Source organism: Notamacropus eugenii, chromosome 3 (genome assembly GCF_028372415.1).
Source record: "Notamacropus eugenii isolate mMacEug1 chromosome 3, mMacEug1.pri_v2, whole genome shotgun sequence".
NCBI lineage: Eukaryota > Metazoa > Chordata > Mammalia > Diprotodontia > Macropodidae > Notamacropus > Notamacropus eugenii.
The window spans coordinates 400,175,842-400,194,547 of record NC_092874.1 but is presented as its reverse complement, the minus strand read 5'-3'; the positions used below and the strand labels follow the sequence as shown (position 1 = coordinate 400,194,547).

The 18,706-nt window shown below is 40.2% G+C and overlaps 1 protein-coding gene across 6 annotated transcripts in view; it reads right to left on the bottom strand.

Annotated features, from left to right (window-relative positions):
* SYT17 (synaptotagmin 17) overlaps positions 1-18,706 on the bottom strand; it is an 88,297-nt gene that overhangs the window by 46,590 nt on the left and 23,001 nt on the right. The window lies entirely within an intron of this gene.

Below are 18,706 nucleotides of genomic sequence, written 5' to 3'. Positions count from 1 at the left end.
AAAAATGCTATCAACCTCTAGAGAACAAATGGAATGTAGACCAAAGCATACTATTTTTCACTTTCTATATTTTTCTTATGTTTTTTTTCCTTTGGGTCTCTGTCTTCCTTCACAACATGATTAATATGGTAATATGCTTTGCATGATTGAACACGTACAACCTATACTAAATTGCTTACTGTCTCAGGGAAGGGGGAGGTGAGGGAGAAAGTCTGGAGCTCAAGATTTTTTATAATTAATGTTTAAAATTGTCTTTGCATGTAACTGGGGAAAAATTTTGAAAATTACAAAAAGAAATTCCCACTGTAAGGTACCAGACAAGCAATCTATTCAACCTCTGCTTAAAGACCTCCACGGAGAGGCAAACCTCTTACTTTCTGAACCCATTCCACTTTTAATTTTCTATCTGCTGAGGAGTTTTTCGTGATCCCAGGCATACCTTTGCCTCTTTACAATTTCTACTCGTTGCTACTAGTTCTGTCTTCCAAGGCCAAACAGAACAAATCTAATCTCAAATATTCCAAGTTGGCTATCATGTCCTCCCTCAACAATGACTGTCACATACCCAAATTCTACCTGGTGCTTCCATATCCATTCTTTTATTTGACATATCAGTCCTGTGAAGGAGATAGGTAGGGACAGTTGGCTCTCCCCCTTTTTAGACAAGAAAATTAAGACCTTCATACCTTAAGTGATTTACCAAACCAAATAGGAAAAATTTAAAGGATCAAGTTACACAGATACAGCTTCTCCCTGAAGTGCATGTAATGGCAAACTTCCTTGATGGCATACCAAAATAGAACTTGGTCTTGGTTTCCCTGCCTCTAGTTTCCAATTCATGCCAAAATGATATATTTCTAACCTATCTGACCACGTCATTTTCTTGTTTAAGAAACTTTGATGACTCTCTATTGTCCACCTAGAATAGCATACAAAGTTATCTGTTTGGCATTTAAAACCCTTTATTTCCTAGCTCTAGATTCCCTTTCCAATGTTATGACACATTACTTACCTTCCCACACTCTTCAAGATCCCCAACTGGCCTCATTGCTGTCCCTGGTAAGATACATTTCATCCTCTGCCTCCATGTTTTTGCATAGGCTGTGTCCCATGCCTGGAATACATTTGCTCTTTACCTGCCATCTTGGAATGCTTAGCTTCTTTCAAGGTTCAGCACTAATACCACCTGCTACAGAAGGCTTCTCCCGCAAATCCCCCTCCTCAAGCTATTAGTGCTTCCCCTCCCCAAATTACTTTGTATGTATTTTGTTATGGACTTCTTTTCATGAATGTTATTTCCCCTAGAATGTGAACTCTTTGAGGTCAGGAACTCTTGGTTTTCCTCTTTTGTTTTGGTGGAGACCTAAGTGGTTCAGTGAAGCAAGCACCAGGTATAAATCAGGTTCAAATCCTGCCCAAGACACTTACTAGCTGCTTGACCCTAGGCAAGTCACTTAACCTCTATCTGCCTCAATTTCTTCAACTGTGAAATGGAGATAACAATAGTAACCTGCTTCCCGGGGCTGTTGCAAGGTCCTAATAAGATAATATTTGTAAAGTGCTTAGCACTGTCCCTGGCACATAGCAGGCACTTAAATTGTTGTTCCCTCCCATCCCTAATACAAACATACTAGGCACCTAATATAAATAAATGCAAAGGTATTTCTTCATAAAGGAAAAAGTAAATCATAAACCAGTTTTCCAAACTGTTTCCAACACTCCCTCAGCAGAAGCAGTGACCTCAGAGGCTTAAAATACATAAATAAATGGATCATGCCCAAGAGACCACCAAGTCCCCCCTTTGATTCTAATAGCAAAAAAGGAGGAATGGTTTCCTTTTTCACTCAACAGATAATAACATCCTGTGTCTGGAAAGGCCATCAGTGGGTTCACAGTCCGAGCACAATGTAGCATAGACGAAAGCTTTCTTAAGGGGAGACAGCTGTGCTTTTAAATCAGTAGGCTTTTTCCAAAGTCCTTAGCTTCTCAAAGTTCTTTTCCACCCCCCACCCTTTGCTCCTCCAACCCATGCACCCCCAGTCTTGGAAGCTTTAAATGCCACTGGTGGCATGAAGATTAGGAGAATTCCAAGGCTTAATTCTCTCAACTTAGCTTCCTCAAGATCTCTTGGACAATCAGAAGATGCTACTTTTTCCAGAAACTGTCCCTGAAAAATAGCTCATTTCTAGGACAGAAGTGCCACTGAATTCTTCTGGAGCCTCAAGGAGGCATTGGATGTGCTTGTAAGCCACAGAAAATTTTGTCCCTCAAGGGCTCATAAATCAGACAGATAGCCTAGTGGGCTTCTTTTTTAAAAATTTAACCAGATTTCATCTTGAGATGCAATTTGTGGGGAGAGGGGGAGAGGGAAGCAGGAATGAAGGCAAAGGGGGAAAATGTCTAATTCAATCAATGTGGTTGATTTAACATTCAAGAAATTGAATTATATAAATCTAGCATTATTTGGGGACTATTTCTTTCAGAAATGGGGCCAACTGAAGGACAATTTAGTCTAGTAAGAAATTAGCCCACATTTCCATATAACTGCACTGGGACATAGGAGGGGGAAAAAGAATAAAAAGGACCCAGTACATCTTAGAAAAATTATAACTGTACATAAAATTACAGCTTTTCAATCCAGAGGCAGGCACATGCTGTCTCATCATTCTCCACATCTGCTTTCATACCCCAGGATTCCTATCTATGAAACAGCCTGTAGAGAAGAGTTTGAAAGGGGATTTAGGACAAAGGATTTCTTGATCATAAGGAAGGGATTACCAACTCTACCTAACCCCAGCTATAAAATCCAGTCACCAATACTGTCTTTTCAAAGTGGGTGATGCCCTATAAGATTTAGCCCCAAATAATCACTTGTTATGACTAAATCTTCATTAGGTAAAGACAAAATCAACAGCCTCCCATCTACCCCAGTAGTCTTCTGAAGTAAGATGGTCAATACAAGTAGAAAAGCAAATATCTACTAAAACCACATAACCAACAATAATCCTACCTACTTCTTATGGGGTATTGTGAGAATGGCATTATCTCCCTGATCTCTGATCATCTCTAGACTTATTACGTTGCCAACCACATCTGAAATCATGCTAGGAAGAACTTCCACAATTTGGCCTTTCTTCTGATTGGTCACTGCCACCGCAGACTACTGTGTCAGAAATCCCCAGCCTGTCCTCTTCACTTCATTCCCTACTCATTGGACATCTGCTTCACTGTCTCATCAATTACCTTGCCACCACTGATACACCTTTTCATCATTCTTCCCCCAATTCTGGAACTGTGGACTATGATCAAATCAACTCTATCACTGTTCATGAATGGAGTATATCAATCTACTAGCCTGTGGTCTTAATCATCATCCTGGTAAACTTCTAACTAAGTGTCCCCTCCCTGGCCACCACTCTCCTGTGTTGTCTCCCCCATTGGATTCTAAGCTCCTTTGTACACAGGGACTGCCTTTACTTTTGTATTTGTATCCCCAGGACTTAGTACAACGTTTGGCACGTAATAAATGCTTAATAAACACTTTTTCGTTCATTCTTGTTAATGTGATCTCATGTTGGTATACTATAATGTTGTCTCGTTTTTTGTACTTTTGCGATTGAGGAAAGGAAATAGCAAGTGTGACTTCAGGATAATTTGCTCAGTCTACTTTGGGGAGTGAAAGGATTGTAAGGAGTTTCCAAAGGCTCTGAGATAATAAAGGCCCCCTTTATTATACCCAAGAAAACAAGTTATGGATCTCTGATGTTCAGGAACACAACTCTCAAGTATCACTTTTAAAAGGTAACCATTTGTCATCCTCATTACCCTTTTCAAGCAAGCTTAATTTTGCCTTTCTCAGACACAGAAACAAAGAAAACCCACTCACATCCTATTTTCTGTGGACTCTGCTATTCATTATTCTTGACTCTATCATGTGGCATTTGTTGGTTTCCCAGTGAAGCATCTCATTGGCATGTCCTAACTTTCTTGCCCAGGCATCATGGTGATTCATAAGACATTTGTCTGGTTTGGGGGCTATAGTCTGTGGTTGCCGGACAGGACAGAAATATATCTAGGAGAAGGAAACCAGGGCTTCGCTCCACGATGCCATATTTAGAGTATTCTTTCAACATTGTAAGTCCTTCAAGACTAATGAAATAACACAGCATAGTACCCAGTTAGCAAGAATAATTAGTTCAGATAGGCAGTTAGAAAGAGAAGGCTGGGATAAGCTCCATCCCTGTGGCTTCACCATATCAAGTAAAGGCATGGCATGTCCACACTTACATGGAAGGCAGGGTGGGGAAGAGTGGCAGTATTTGTCCTCAATGCTAAAAACTCCCAATTATGGCTCTAGAACAAGTGGAGCTAGATGATCCACATGAAGAAAGCAAACCCATGACTTTGGTTTCCTTAATGCTGTACTCTAACCAAAACAGAGAGAGATTTCAGAGCTTGTAGGGCTCTGAACCTCGGGGTCCAAGAACCCATAAAGGATATATGAATTGATTTCAGAGAATCCATGAAGGCAGAGAGGAAAAATTTTATACACACACACACACACACACACACACACATACTTTTTTCCACCAACATCTAACTAAAATTTAGCATTTCCTTCAGTTACTTTAAAACATTCTTCTAAGATGGGATCAATAGATTTCTCTAGACTGCCAAAGGGAGTCTGTGTCATAACACAAATGCTTCTCAATGACACAGGTACATGACCTAAATACTGTATCAATCACCAGAAACTCAACTCAGTCTCCTCTTCCCACCTCACATTGGATACCAAAACCTAAGTAAGGCCATGATGCTGGAAGAGGCTAGCACAGTTCTAAACATCTAGTAACCCCTAGACCTCCAGACTACATAAATGAAAAAATCATCATGGTACATTCAATCAGAGAATAAGCAAGCATTTGGAAAGGAAAGCCTTTTTGGACTTCCTCTCCAAAGTTTACAATTTATCTGCCTCAGTGGAATAGACCAGGTTCCTTCTTACATTTTTCTTCCCAATCCCTGGACAGAATACATATGTCTTCTCAAGAAGTGGCTTCAGAAATCCAGGTAAGAGCTGCTGGTTATCCTTGGAAGGTCTGAAATTCAGCTCTGTGAATTATCCCTTTCTCCATTTTGATTTAGTAAGGCAGGAGTAGATTGCACATGGAAACACATAGATCTTTGCAAAGAGATTTCATAGAATCTCTAGGGCTTCTAAGAGCTTGTTTGGCCTATTAAAATCCTTTATCCTATTTTCCCTTTCCCCCAAGTCTCCATTTACAAAGTCTGGAATGTGGCTCTGTATCTAACTTTAGCCTCAGTGGTTTTGACAATAGATTTCTGAAAGCACAAGAATGTTGTTTCTAAAAGGAATGGAGTATGGATGGAGGGCAAGAGAATCAAAAGGAAAAGATCTTGACAGAGCTCAAGCAAAACTGGGCTGAAATCTGGGGCTGACCCTTTCAGCTCAATGAATCTCTCAGGGAACTTTTCAGGTGCCATTAGGAACTAAATGTGGCCCACAAAAAAGAAAGAACAGTTAGAGATACTTGTAACAGGAATTACAGTAATTATGCTGCCATGGAAAGACTTATATTAACTGATACAAAATATGGCAAGAAGAATGAGAAAAGTAGAAAAATGGAAGCAAAATATGACAACTTTGTAGCACTTTGTGTCATAAAATTATAATCACCAAGCTGGGCCCAATAGAAGAAATATGAGAATATCTTTCTCCACTTTTTTGTAGAGGAGGAGGATCACAGATGTGGAATACAGTATACAAAAGACTTTACTTTTGTGGATTGCTTTTCTTTCTTAGTGTTTTTTAATTTCTTTATTAAAAGGGATAGTTCATTTGGAGGGGCAGGAATACAGTGGGAAATGCAGGTTTTGTAAAAAAAAAAGAGAGAGAGAAAGAGAGAGAGATTAATAAAAATTTACTTTTAAAAAAAGATATTAGGCTTTTCCATCGCTAATTAATTCACTCAATGAGGTCCTCTCAGATCACTGAATTATAAGAAGTAGCAAGGAAATATCCACTCTGCACCATCAACAAAAACCTCTTCTTACCAAGTGGTCTAAGAGAAGGTTCAGGGGTAGCATGTAAACACAGAACTCAACCCAACTTACAGAGCCACCAATGGCACTGTCCTATACATAAACTCTTTTCACGAGGCAGGTAGAGATGAAGCCAGGTGACCTAATGCAGTCTTCCAAATATCATCCTTGTGACAGCGTTTGGGGAGGAGAGTAACGTACATCACAGACCTCACTGGTGCTAGAGTGAAAGGAAAATGCTCTGTTCTTAAAAACCAGAGGGTTGATCTGAGCTGTCATGATTAAAAGTCCCTAGCATTGGGAGATATTTAATCATTAGATACTGCTCTAAACATCAGATGTTCCATTCAACCATCCAAAAGCAAAATGGTCCTTATATTCCCCAGAGATGACAGCATCCATAAAATTATACTCCTCACCATTTCAGCAAGTAAGAACAAAGGTTTAGAGCTAAAATGGATCTCAGAGGCCACATGGGCTCAATTTTACAGGTGAGCAAACTGAGGTCCAGAGATGGCAAATGGCTTGATGGCACAACGGAAAGATTGTTGGACTTAGAGTCGGCAAAACCAGAATTTAAACCCTACCTCAGAAATTTACTAGTTGTGTGACTCTGGTCAAGTCATTTAATCATTCAGCCTCAATTTCTTTATCTGTAAAATGGGAGTAAAGTAGCACCTATCTCAGGAAGATCAAGTAAGACAACACTTTTAAGCACTATACAAATACCATGTATTAGTGCTGCAGCTGCTGTTGTCACCCAGCGTCGGATTTGTACCCAAGTTCTCTCACTCCAGATCAACATATTTGCAACCTTAATGATGGGGTACTTGGGTATCTGTGCTTGGACCCCAATTTTAATATCACATTTCTCTCTAAAAATCACATTTCTCCCTAGCCTCAAAACACTGTCTCAGGCAGTTTCTCCCAGCCCAAGGATAGCCTGCCCTAGATCTCTTTTCCTGATATAGTAGCCAACTGTATCTATAGAATTTATTAGTTTGAACCAGCTGTGTACTGGCTGAACTGACTGTATACTCGATCATCACAACATTTACTACTCACTGACCAGTCATATACATCCCAGGCTTAGACACACATATACTCCCTTACGTTTATTTTGTCCAACAAGACATTGACAGAAGCACTCTGGGTATTCCTCAGTCAGCCCTAACCATTAGTTGACTTAGTGATCAACTCTCCATGTAGCCCCTCCTTGGGCTATTTCCTGATGAACTCTGGGTAAAATATCTGTACAGTAGATGCTAACACTGCATGTTCCTTTAAGAAGTAACCACTCCTTAATTCCTCCCTGAATCACAGCATGATTGGCACATGTCTTACTATAGACTATCCTGTATAAACTTTAATTGTACCCCTCTAAGGCTGCAGGTTCCCTAAGAACTCTTGCCCACTGAAAAGTGTAATAAATCTTTATCACCTTGACCTCAAAAACACTTGAGTCCATGAATTCTTTTCCAGACAGCCCACATAGGGAACTCCAGTCTTGGGGTTCCTGTACCCTTCCTGACCCTCATCGATACCACACTAACTCCTATCACTTGCTCTAAGAAACAGGCAGGTAGTTTTTTGCCAACTTAATTGGCTGAAGAACAATAGTGTTACTTATATTCTTTTCTTGGCCTGGAATGCATTTCACTCAAGGTCTAGACACTGACAATGATGAAAGACTTAGCATAATGGCCAACCATGATGTCAGAGGATTGATAATGAATAAGTACCGTTTCAGGGTGCACGATGGAGACGTGCATTTTTGGACACAGCCAATATGGGAATTTGTTTTGATTGGCTATGCAAATTTTTATGAGGTTTCTCTTTTTCTTTCCAGTGGGGTTGAGTGAGGAGATAAAATCAATTTTTGTTCATTAAAAAAAAAAATTTGAAAAAGCCTTCAAATTGCACCTCAAAAGCAACTTCCCCCCTAAGACGTTTACACACCATGAATTCCAAAGGCAGCATTGAAGTGACCCTCCTAAATACTTCCACCTTCACCCCCAATATTAGCACAATGTAAGCACCAGCTTTGATTTAAAGAGGAGCCCAACTTTGAACTGCATACTACCCTTTCTCCTCTTGTTTCCTTTCAGCATAGTTAAGTTCTAACTGATTGAAAAGGTACATTTAAAAAACCATTTGGTATCAAAAAAACTATAGGAAAAGGCATTGGTCCAGCACTCCTTCAGAAGTTACTTAATTGTGTAGTGCTAACACTGGTTTCTCTGCCTTCCCTCTGGATTCGGGGTCTTTTCCATCTATGCTTAATGCAGCCAGGAGAGAGCTACTTTGAATATGCTCTTTTACAATCTGTAAAGGCTTTGCTATGCCTGCTGGGATGACTCTTACAGGGAAGATGGGAGGAAAGAAAGGGATTCTTGAGGCTGTGTAAACCTAAACCCCAGAGCTGTATTTTCCCTTTTTTTGTCTGAGTCTGTGCTCATGGCTTGATGGCTATCCAGATTAAATCAATCTACTCCTAATCCTCTTGAGAATCTGGAAAAAAGTGAGGCACAGCTGCCATCCTAAGTTGATTTTTCAGTGTGTTTCACTCCTTAGGCACCTGTTAATGGCAAATTACTTATGGATATGTCTGCCTTAATAACAAGAAAAACACACATATAAAACCTGGCCCTTGATAATATACAAAATTTGCCAGTCATGGCAAATTCAGGTCCAACAACTAAGAGAACTAGGGGGTAGGAGAAAGTATTTAGAAAAAATATTACCATTCCTTCCTTGTAGAAACAGTAGCAACCATGACATACTGGGACTACCCAAAGTCCCCCTGGTAGGCTAATAATAGAACAAAACTAGCATGTATATGTTTTAAGGTTTGCAAAGTGCTTTATAAATCTTATTTTATCCTCACGACAACCTTGGAGTAAGTGCTATTATTATCACAGTTTTGCAGATGAGAAGTGAGGCAGTCAGAGATCAAGTGACTTGCCCAGGGTTACACAACAGGAATTGCTTGGGGAAGAATTTGAAATCAGGTCCTCCTGACTCCAGGTTCAGCACTCTAGCCACTGTGACACCGATATACTTTAAGGAGGCCAAACACAAGTGCCATAAGGTTCTATATACACCAAAATATTCATAGCAATACAAAATTGGAAACAAAGTAGATGCCCATCAACTGGAGCATAGCTAAGCAAATTGTGGTATGTGGACAAAATGGAATGTTACTGTGCCATAAGAAGCTAAAAATACAAAGGATTTTGTATATATCTGGCATATGAACTGATACAGAGTGAAGTAAACACAAGAAAACACATACACAATGTCCACAGTGGTCTAAATAGAAAGAAACTAATGTGTAATTAGGATAAATTAATTTGGCTTCAAAGAAAGGTGGAGAAAATGTCCCTCTCCCTTCTTTACAGAAATGGGGAGCTATCGGGTATGGAATACTGCATATGCTGTCAGATACAGGGGGTCATTCTGATGGGGTGCTTGGGTACTTATGTTTAGACCCCAATTCTAAAATCACATTTCTCTCTAAAAATCACATTTCTCCCTGACTCAAAACACTATCTCAGACAGTTTCTCCCCAGCCCAAGGACACGGTCTGTCCTAGCAAAATTGTTATCTCTCTTCCTGCTACAGTAGCCAGTTGTACCTATAAGAACTTATTGTTGTATCTATAAGAACCTGTACCTAATAGAACTTATTAGTTTGAACCAGCTGTGTACTGGCTGAACTGGCTGTGTACTGAGTCATAATGACATTTACTACTCACTGACCAATCATATGTATCCTAGACTTAGACGTATGTATATTCCCTTACATTTATCTTGTCTGATAAGATATTGATGAGAGCAACCTGGTATTCCTTAGTCAGTCTTGACCATTAGTTGACTTAATGACATTTCAGGCCTAAAACCATACCTCTATGTAACCCCTCCCCCTTGGGCTATTTCCTGATGAACTCTAGGTAAAATACCTGTGCAGTAGATACCACTTTAAGAACTAACCACTCCCTAATCCCATCCTGAATCACCTAGTTAGCGTATTTGGCACATGTTTTACTATAGAATATGCTACACTTTACCTGTATCCCACTCAAATTGCAGGTTCCCTACGAACTCTTGCCCACTGAAAAGTGTAATCAGTCTTTACCACCTTGACTTCAAGAATGCTTGAGTCCATGAATTCTTTTCCAGATGGCCCACACAGGCAACTTCATTCTTGGAGTTCCTGTACCTCCATCTCTCCAGCCCTCAACAATAACATTAACAAGCAACTATTAAGCACCTACTATGTGCCAGGTACTTGGTGTTCTGGCTGGTTTTTCTAAATTTCTTTTTCTCCCTCTTTTTTTTTAATCTCTGTTCAAAAGAGATGGCTTGCTGAGTAGGAGAAGATAATAAAAGAAGATGATGTGAAAACAAAAGGTAAGAATAAAAAGGATAATTTTTTTCAATGGAACAGGAAAATACTCACTGCCAGGAAGTTTAAGGAAATCTTCTGAGCTGGCTGATCATGTTTTAGCCATCACAGCGTCTCTGTCTTTTAGGCTACCAGTTGAAATATGCTGCTTTGTTCTCTCTGCCTAGTCAAATTCTACCTACTCTTCCACATTCAGCTTAAAACCTCCCCCTCCATGATTACTTTCCTAGCCACTCCAATCAGATGGGATCTTGCCCCTTCTTTGAAACTGATAGAATATTTCTTATCAATACCATTAGCTCCTGGTGATGTTTCTTATACTGTTGCATTGAAGTGTTGTTGTTTAATTGTTTCCAGCAGAATCCAACTCTCCCAAACCCTTTTGAGGTTTTCTTGGAAAAATACTAGAGTGGTTTGCCATTTTCTTCTCCAGCTCATTTTCCAGATGGGGAAACTGAGGAGTTAAGTGACTTGCCCAGGGTCACACAGTATGTGTCTGAATTCTGTTTGCCTTAGTTTCCTCATCTGAACAATTAGCTAGAGAAAGAAGGGGCAACCCATTCCATTATCTTTGCCAAGAAAACCCCTAAGGGGTCACCAGACATTAGTGAAACAACTGAACAGTAATAGTGCAGTGTCGTGGACAAAAGGTTGACCTTAAGAGTTAGGAACGCCAAAGCTGATTCAAGTCTTGCCTCTTACACAAACTGGGGGTGGTGTCATGGTAAAGTCACTTAATCTCTGAGTGCCCTAGATGAATATCTAAGACTGCAAATTATAAAAGAGTTGCTATTTGGCATCAGTGAAGGGAGTTTCCATATCAGGAGTTTATAACAATGAAAAAATCACAGGTAGAGACCCCTATTCTTCCCTTCTCCCCACTCCATACTCAAAAAGTTTGTCATGGCAAAGTCTCTGGCACAGGCTGACAAAAGATTGGAAAGACTCATTCAAACTAACCTTGGAGAGTCCACTGGTCTCCACCATCCCATGTGAATCAAGAGGTCTTCTCTCTCAGTTCTCTTTCAACTTGCCCTCCATAGCTGGGATAGGAGGCAGTGCTACTGGTCTCCTGCCCTGAGGAGCACTGTGACTGTCTTCTCTATAGCTCCTTTTACTGTCTATATTCCCTCTCCATCCTCCCCCACACTCCACATTTCAGGCTGATGTGGGTGGTACCATAGATAGAGTACCACGCCTGGAGTCAAAAAGACCTGAGTTCAAATGTGACCTCAGAAACTTCCTAGCTATGTGACCCTGGGTAAGTCACTTAACCACTTCTTGCCTAAGTTTCCTCAGTTGTAAAATAAGGATAATAATAGCACTTACCTCACAGGATTGTTATGATCAAATGAGATTAATAGTTATAAAATACTTAGCACAGTGCCTGCCTGGCACATGGTAGGCGCTTAATAAATGTTTGTTAACTTGCTTGCCTTCCTTCTAGACACACAATTTCATGGAAATTGAAATTCAAGGAATTTCAATTCGATCTATCCTTGAGGCCCGGGGCCTCATTTGAAATACAGCCCATATGTACAAATTTATTTATAGCAGCTCTTTTTGTAGTAGCAAAGAATTGGAAACTAAGGGAATACACATCAATTGGGGGATGCCTGAACAAGTTATGGAATATGAATGTATGATGAAAGGGATGGTTTCCGTGAAATTGGGGAAGACCTGTATAAACTGAGGAAAAGTAAAATTGGCAGAACTAGAAGAAGAATTTATACTATAATAACACTGTGAAGAAAAAACAATTGTAAAAGCCTTATCAACCACAATTCCAGAGGCAGGATGATGAAGCATACTAGACACGTTCTAACAGAGAAGTGATGAACTTGGGATACAGCAGGAGACATATACTTTTTGGACATGGCCACTGCAGGAATTTGACTATGTATATTTGCTGTAACAAATTTGATTTCCTTTCCTTTTTCTTTTTAATGGTGGTGGGGAATGGGAAGGAAAGATAATCAGTTTTTGTTCATTGAAAAAAACTGACAATTTTTTTAAAAAAGAAATGTAGTCCTTTCTCTAAAATGAGTCCAGTTACAAATGTTCATTGACTAAGAATCACTTTCTTTGTGCCCTGTCTGCTGTGAGAAGCTTACTTTTTAGGGGGGAAGAGAGGGGAACACTGCCATGTTTCTCAGTGTGTGGCTCAAGGACCTTGTGAGAGAAACAGACTATCTGTATTGGGCACCATCACTCAAAGGCTTAAGTTTGCTTAGCCACTGTGTTGTCAAGGACAATTGGGTTTACAGTGCCATTTCAACTCACCCCAGGAAAGCAATTTCCTTGTTTGATTAGAGGCCTAACTGACAGAGTCCTAGTCATCCTGATGGTGTGAATGCCGCAGGGGCCTTTGAAAAGTGCTGAATTATACTATCTGCCACTCTGACTACTAACCTCTGATCTGTCTTTGATCCAGCAGCCTCCCTGATAACCATAGGAGCTACATGAAAGAAAAAAAAACCTCTTCACTATCACCTGGAAGGAGCAGAAACCTAGAATCACCCCACATCTGGTCCAAGGCAAATCATGGTGTCAGCAGTTTTGGTGACTGGCTAGGATTTGAATTTCAAGATCTGCTTTTTGACCTGCTTCTCCCTTCCACATACACAGTGCCTCTTTTGTCCAATTTAATTCTTAAGATGGCCTACAAAGGCCAAAATACAACTCAGACACGAGCGTGCAAATTAGGTCAACTGACTGTCATGGACCATCCAGCACTGAAGTATATAACTAAGAAATGAGCCCAAGCAAAAGCCAGGGCTCTTTTTTGATCCTAACACAATAAGAAACCTCTTCTTTGCTGTGATGAACTGTGATATAGGCAAAAAAGCAGTAGATTTGAATTAGAATTTTCTCATATTGAAGCCAGGATCTACTATTTACCAGCCGTGTGACTTTGGTCAAGTCACTTACCTCCTCTGAGTCTCAGTATCCTCATGTGTAAAATGAGAGGACTAAATGATTTCTTCCAATTCTAAATTTTATGATCTTATACTATTGAGATGGGAGTGAGAGACACCTCGCCTCCACCTCTTAGAACCCTTCATTTCTTTCAAATCTCAGCTCAAGCACCATCTTTGTACATGAAGCATTTCTTAATCCCCCAGCTGCTACTGCTCCCCCATCAAAGACTATATATATTTTTGGAGGCAACTGAGGTTAAGTGACTTGCATAGGGTCACACAGCTAGTAAGTCTCTGAAGCTAGATTTGAATTCTGGTCTTTCTGATTTCAAGATCTGTTCTATTCACTGTGCTACTGAACTGCCCTTGTATTTATTTTAGAAATAGAAATTTTCCTCTTAAGGATTGCTTTTACAAATTCCAAAATTTGGGGTACATTTTTATTTTGTATATATCTACATATATCTTCTCTGGAAGAATGTAAGCTTCTTGAGGAAAAGGACTTCTTTTTTTCTTTGTTATCCTGAGTGCCTAAACAGATGGATAAAGCAACAGACAAGTGTTTGTGGATTGATTGATTGATTGATTGATAGGGGTTGAAAGGTGAGAGGGAAAGATGGAAGAGTCTGTAGATGCTTTGGACAGATCATGTGAAGGTCTTCTCTGCCGGCATCTCTCCAGCCAGATTTCCAGTAGGAGCTTTTTCCCGCCAGTCTGGCATCCTATCCTATTCTCACCTCCCAGTTTTTGAACAAGGATGCCAAACTTACCATCTCCTTCTCCTTCAAACACCACCACCTACTGATCCTGGCTTAGTATAATTTACCAAACTTCACCTAATAGAAGCCACTCCACAGCAAAGTTGAGTCATTTTGGTTATGTCCTACTCTTTTGGAGTCGTTTGTTTGTTTTTAGCAAAGATACTGGAGTGGTCTGCCATTTCCTTATTCAGCTCATTTTTCAGATGAGGAAACTGAGGCAAACAGGGTCACATAGCCAGGGTCACATAGCCAGTAAGTGTCTGAGGCCGGATTTGAACTCAGGAAAATGAGTCTTTCAGATTCCAAGCATAGGGCTCTATCCACTGAGCCACCCAGCTGACCTCCACAATAAGGAAATGGGTCAGTAAAGAAATGGGTCCTTCTCCCTGATGGCCCTTGTCAGTGCTGCTACAATAACCCATGTCTAAGTGGAACATCATAAGCTCATAGACTTACAGCTGGAAGGGAACACAGAGGCCCAATCTACTTATTTTACAGGTGATAAAACTAAGGACCAGAGAGTTTAGATGATTTATCCAAGATCCCACAAGTAAGTAGCAGAGCCAAAAATTTTAATGCCACTATACCTAATCAGCAAGCATTCATTAAGCACCTACAGTATGCCAGGAGCTGTGTTAAGTAATGGGATTGTTACAAACACAAAAGTGAAACCATCTCTGCCCAACCTAGTCAGATGTACACAAACAGATATATGCAAATAAATACAAAATGAGTGTGTGTTCGTCCTTCGTTGCCAAAGAAGACCACGCCATAGAGAAATGATGACATGACTTGCACTTGACTTTGTTTTGAGTGAGGGAGGGCTATGCAGGTCACCAGCCTCACTCCTCTTCCAGAGCCATCTGAATCCAGTGACCACATATTCATCAGGATGACTAGAGATGACCCAGGATGAGGCAGTTGGGGTTAAGTGACTTACCCAAGGTCACACAGCTAGTGAGTGTCAAGTGTCTGAGGTGAGATTTGAACTCAGATCTTCCTGACTCCTGCACTAGTGCTCTATCTACTGCACCACCTAGCTGCCAAATACAAGATAATTTGGGGAGAAAGACAATAGCAGTTGGGGGAGGGGAGTAAGAAAAGGGAGTCAGGAAAAAGATTCATGTAGTAGGTAGAACCTGAGTCGGCTCTTGAAAGAAAATAGAGATTCCATGAGGCAGAGGTTAAAAAAAAAGTACATTCCAGACATGGGCTGACAGCCAGGGGAAAGGAGAGGAGCCAAGGGTGAAGTGATATGTATGAGGGATTCATTACTAATGAATTATTATTATATATTAAGTATATTATATTCTAGTGTCATACACTAATTCTATATTTACCTGACATCTCACACAATTATGGATGAGTGTTGTATGTAATATAGACCATAATTATATTTGTATGCTATATAGCTATATATTCATATCCTATATGCAATATAATTATATGTGTGTATCCTATATGGTATATAATTACATATGTATATCCTATATAATCCAATCCTATATTAGTATCATATATAATAAATATGTAATATAATTCCATGTTCATATCTTATGTGATGTAATTTCATATCAACATAATGTATAATCTATTAGTAGCCTATATAATATATAATATAATTATTAGAAATCTATAAAATACAATTATCTATTCATATAATATATAATATAATTGATAGTATTCTATTTAATATATATTACAATTATCCTATGGGTATCCTGTGAAATGTAATTATCTACTTATATGACATATATTAGCATCCTATACATTATATAATAATCTATTAGTATCCTATATAAAATAATTATCTATTAGTATCATGAAGTATATATTATATCTTTATGCATAATTATACATTAGTGGAGGGCTTTAAATACCAACCAAAGGCACTTCCATTTGATCCTAGAGGTAGGAAAGAGCAGCACCTTAGGTGAAGCACTCCAGCAGCCTCCTGGGGAATGAGGTGAAGCAGGAGACACCAAAGACAGGAAGCCTAGCATGGAAGAGATTCAATAATCTTTTGACCCAAACTGCCCTAACTTCCTTGGCTTGGTTTTCTGATAATTAAAATGTAGGCACTTGGCTCTTTCTTAGATACGAGTCCTCTTGAGCTGAGAGCCCTCCTGGAGCTGAAAGTCAGAATTCCTTGAATTCCTTTGTTTGTCCAGCACGGTGATACAGTTCATGGGCACCAGAGCCACTAGGAAGCCGAGTGCCTAGTTTTGCTTGAAGGCTAAGAAATCACAAGCTTGGTCCCTGAAAAAACAAAACAAGGCCTCTCCCACCAAGGGCTGCTTTCCAAAGCCCTTTTTCTTTTCACCCAGCCTCCTGGTGTGGTACTGTTACTGAGATACATTTGCATCTGGTTACTGATATGATTAACCACCAAAGGCAAGAATTACAAAACCCCCTCCTGGGCAGGAGGTGATTCTGAAAAAGTCAAGGTACGGAGGCTGTTTGAGTGAACGCAGAAAAGCCTGCCATGGAAGGCAGCTCCAGGCCAAGGGAAAGAATGGTTTTCATCAAAAGACTGACATTTACCTTGTCTAGAGCCTTGCCTGTTGAGCACTTCACAAGTTGGGGGCAGTGATAGAAGACCAAACGCTGTTATTCATTTTTATTTACTAGGTCACAATATTTAGGCCTTGCTTGGAGCACAGCATTGTCTGGTGGCTCGAAGAGCTCAGACAGACTCGGAGCCAGGGACACTTTTGCCATGGTTTCAGCAGGTGGCCTTAGGCAGCTCTAACCTACAGCTTCCTTTGGCAAACAAATCTCTTCTGTCCTAACTGTCCAGAGACCCTGTGTTTATAGACCTAAAGGAATCCTGAGAACAATGCCCTGTAGGGCCCAGAGGGTTTTCTTTCTGGGCCTCACTCCTTCCATCCATGCCTGAGCTCCAGCAGCTGACTATTTGAACAGGTTTGCCATAACTGTCCTTGAGTTTGTAGTGGTACATGTTTTCCTGCATCTCTGTTTCCATTTAAATTTGATGGCTGTTGTTGTCACTCAGTTGCGTTTGACTCTTCATGACTCTATTTGGGGTTTTCTTGGTAAAGATACTGGACTCATTTGCCATTTCCTTCTCCAGCTCATTTTACTGATGAGGAAACTAAGGCAAACATGGTTACGTGACTTGCTCAGGGTCATGCAGCTAATAAGTGTCTAAGGCCAAATTGGAACTCAGGACTCCCTGACTCCAGGCTCCACTGCACCACCTAGCTATCCTTAAATTTGCTTACTGTATAGTTTCAAATGAAAATGGGTCTCTGAAATGAAGAGATAGGGCATTATGATTATCTAACTCTGCCACTTACTGTCTGTGTGACTTTGACCAAGTCATCCTCCTTTCTCTGGACCCAAATTTCTTCATATGTAAAATGAGGGGATTAGACTAGAAGCAGTAGGAGTTTTTTGAGGCAATCAGGGTTAAGTGACTTGCCCAGGGTCACTCAGCTAGTCTGAGGCCAGACTTGAACTCAGGTCCTCCATACTCTAGGATTGGTGCTTTACCCCTACTATACTACCTAGCTGCCCCAGAAGAAGGGATTCTTAACCTTTTGTCTAGTGAAGTCTAGGGAACCCTCTTCTCAAAAGAATGTTTTTTAAATCCATAAAATGAAATGTAAAGGGTTACAAAGAAAACCAAATATGCTGAAATGTAGGTACCAAAATATACATTTATACTAATTCATGGACACCAAGTTCAACATCCCTGGACTTGATGATTCCTTCTAGTTTTATATTCTGTAACAGCAGCATTTTCTCATTTAATCCTTCTAAGATTCACTTCAGGGACAGAAGAAAGGCAGGCAGTCAGCTTTATTTTAATTAATTAACCATGTCACAAAGGTTGATGCTAACTCTAACATGAGAGCATTTTTAAGATCAAAATTCCCAGACTGGGTAACAAGAGATTGCCCACAATCTTGTAAGCTTCATCAAAACATTTTTATGAAAAGTCCCCAAAGGAAGAACTCTGGGATTGTAACCCATACCATACCTGAAAGCAACCACCCTGTGTCTGCCTTCCTCTGTAAGGAAAGCCTAGGGCCTAAAAGAACCACTCTATTGCCACAATCATAGTATTGGAATCCCTGGGTGAGTGGTGGTGGTGGTTGTGAACTGGAAGGAACTTTAGAGATCACTGAGTCCAACACCCTCACTTTTCCAATGTGGAAACTGAAGCTCATCAACTTAAGTACTGCTCTTAAGGCTGTTAAGTACTATTCTCCATTTTTAGGTCATAGACAGAGAGCTACAAAAGACCTTAGAGATTACTGAGTCCTACCCCCTTATTTTCCAGATGAAGAAACTGAGACCCAGAGAAGTCAAAGAACTTGCCCAGGGTCGCATACCTGTGACACCCAGGTGTTGAAGGTAGGATGTGAACTTGGATCTTCCTCGCTCCAAGTTCTGCTCTCCATACTTAATGCCACAGGTGTTCAGACTCACAACCAACTACTGTTCTTGCAGCTACACCAGAGATTCCCAACAGGTGTGCTGTGTGCCTCAGCTATTACAAAGGGTCGACAACTTCCCCATGTGCAC